The sequence below is a fragment of the Arachis stenosperma genome, chromosome 7 (assembly GCF_014773155.1).
Source record: "Arachis stenosperma cultivar V10309 chromosome 7, arast.V10309.gnm1.PFL2, whole genome shotgun sequence".
Lineage (NCBI taxonomy): Eukaryota > Viridiplantae > Streptophyta > Magnoliopsida > Fabales > Fabaceae > Arachis > Arachis stenosperma.
Window position 1 is genome coordinate 47,722,733 of NC_080383.1, and position 2,426 is coordinate 47,725,158.

At 35.9% G+C, this 2,426-nt stretch overlaps 1 non-coding gene across 1 annotated transcript; it reads right to left on the reverse strand.

Moving 5' to 3' along the window:
• Positions 1-319: 319 nt before the first annotated feature.
• LOC130942704 (small nucleolar RNA R71) lies at positions 320-421 on the reverse strand. The gene has a single exon (XR_009071265.1). It is a non-coding gene; the product is annotated as a small nucleolar RNA R71 (small nucleolar RNA).
• Between the last annotated feature and the right edge of the window lie 2,005 nt (positions 422-2,426).

Consider the following 2,426-nt stretch of genomic DNA (forward strand, 5'->3'; position numbering starts at 1 on the left):
TAGCAACCAAAAACCAACCATACATGCTAACAACTTTGAACTAAAACCCCAGCTCATCACCCTTGTGCAGAACAACTGCTCATTCGGAGGAAGTGCCTAAGAAGACCCAAATCAACATTTATCCACATTTCTAAGAATATGTGACACGGTGAAGTCCAATGATGTCCACCCAGATGTTTACAGATTGCTTTTGTTCCCCTTTTCACTTAGGGACAAGGCGTCTAAACGGTTGGAGTCTTTCCCAAAGGAGGGTTTAACAGCATGGGAAGATGTGGTGAATAAATTCTTGGCAAGGTTCTACCCTCCTCAAAGGATCAACAGGCTGAGAGCTGAGGTACAAACTTTCAGGCAACAAGATGGTGAGACTCTCTATGAAGCATGGGATAGGTTTAAGGATTTGACAAGAAGGTGCCCACCGGACATGTTCAATGAATGGGTACAGCTGCATATTTTCTATGAGGGACTCTCGTATGAATCAAAGAAGGCAGTGGACCACTCATCCGGAGGATCTTTGAACAAGAATAAGATCGTTGAAGAAGTCATAGATGTCATTGAGACTGTAGCTGAAAATGACTACTTCTATGCTTCTGAGAGGAGCAACACTCGAGGTGTAATGGAACTGAACCATGTTGATGCACTAATAGCTCAGAACAAGATGATTGCCAAGCAACTAGCTGACCTTACAAAGCAAATGGAGAAGAACCAAGTTGCAGCAGTCACCACACAATCATCAACCCAAGAAGGAGTAAACACAGAGGAAGGAGGTGAATGGGAGCAAGCCAACTATGTTGGTAACTCACCAAGGCAAAATCACGATCCATACTCCAAAACTTACAATCCAGGATGGAAGAACCACCCTAACTTTGGGTGGGGAAACCAACAAGACCAAGGCCAAGACCAGAGACGTCAAATTCACAATCCTAACAACCATGCTAGCCACCAGCACTCATCACAAAGATCATATCAACAACCACCTCACCTTCCCACTATTCCATCCCAACTGCCTCAAGTGTACACCATCAACAAAATCTTATCCATGGAACACATGGAGCTTATCAACAAGGCCAATGGACATAGGTTCACTGCAAGGGGAGAAGATTTCAAGCACTATCAGCCACCTTGACAAGGACCAAACGTCAAGCTAATGACGTTAAAGAAGCGCTTCATGGGAGGCAGCCCATGTTCTATGCCTTTTTCCTTTAATTTCTATTAGTAGTAATAAGGCAAAGTTCATGGATTTTTAAATCAATTTTGACAACCAATATAAGACTCCTTTACATGCAGCGTATAGTGCATAATAAGTTTGGTGTTCAAGGCACACCAAGTGGGCTTGAACACACTTTATGAGGTAAAATTATTCCCCAAACTTGTTGCACCATTTGATCACAAACAAGTTAGTGTACCAACGTTGCATGCATGGGAGATTTAGTTGTTAATTGATTTTGCATTCATGGAAAGCATTTAGTCATGTAAAAACAAAAGAAAAACATATTTTTTGTTAGCTAGCTCACACCTTAAATTTTCCCACCAAAATTCTCAATTAACCATTTGCAATTTTTCTGATCTTACCCATTCTCTTTATTTTCTGTTATTTATTTTCATGCTAATCACTTCCATTCCCATTTAAGATTCTGTACTTTATTTTCTGTCATTTACTTTCCCGCCATTTAATTTTCTACAATTCTCCATTCAACTTCTGTTTAGCTCAACTAGAGCATTCTTCCAATTAAAATTGCTTGACCAATCAATCCCTGTGGGATTCGACCTCACTCTATTGTGAGTTTTTACTTGACGATAATTTGGTATACTTGCCAAAGGAGATTTGTTGAGAGACAAATTACCATGCATCATTAGATTAGGAAAATTTTGTCTTTTCGGTTAGAGTCTTTTATTTTCTTTTCAAAATTTTTCAAAAAAAAATTATTATTTCTCTTTTAGATTTTTCTGTTTGAGTCTAGTTGCATGTTTTAAGTTTGGTGTTCTCTTGTTAGTTTTTATTTAAATTTCAAAAATTTATTTTTTGGTTTTCTAAAAATTTTAAGTTTGGTGTTCTTTATATGTTCTTGAGTCTTTCTTGTGTTTTGATCTTAAAATTTTTAAGTTTTGTGTTCCTTGGTGTTTTCCTCAAATTTTCGAAAGTTTTGCATTAAATTAGTCATCAATTTTCAAAATCAAATCTTTTTAAATTGTTTTTCAATCATATCTTTTCAATCATATCTTTTCTTTTCAAAACCTCCTAACCACTTTCCCTTTCTTCATTTTTTTTTTTCGAAAATCCTCATAAAAAAATTTTTCAAATCTTTCTTTTTACTTTTTTTTTTAGTTTCCAATTTTTATTATTATTATTTCGAAAATATATATATATATAAATATAATAAAATAAATAAAATAAATCCACATCATCTCCCTTTCTCCATCAAGAAACT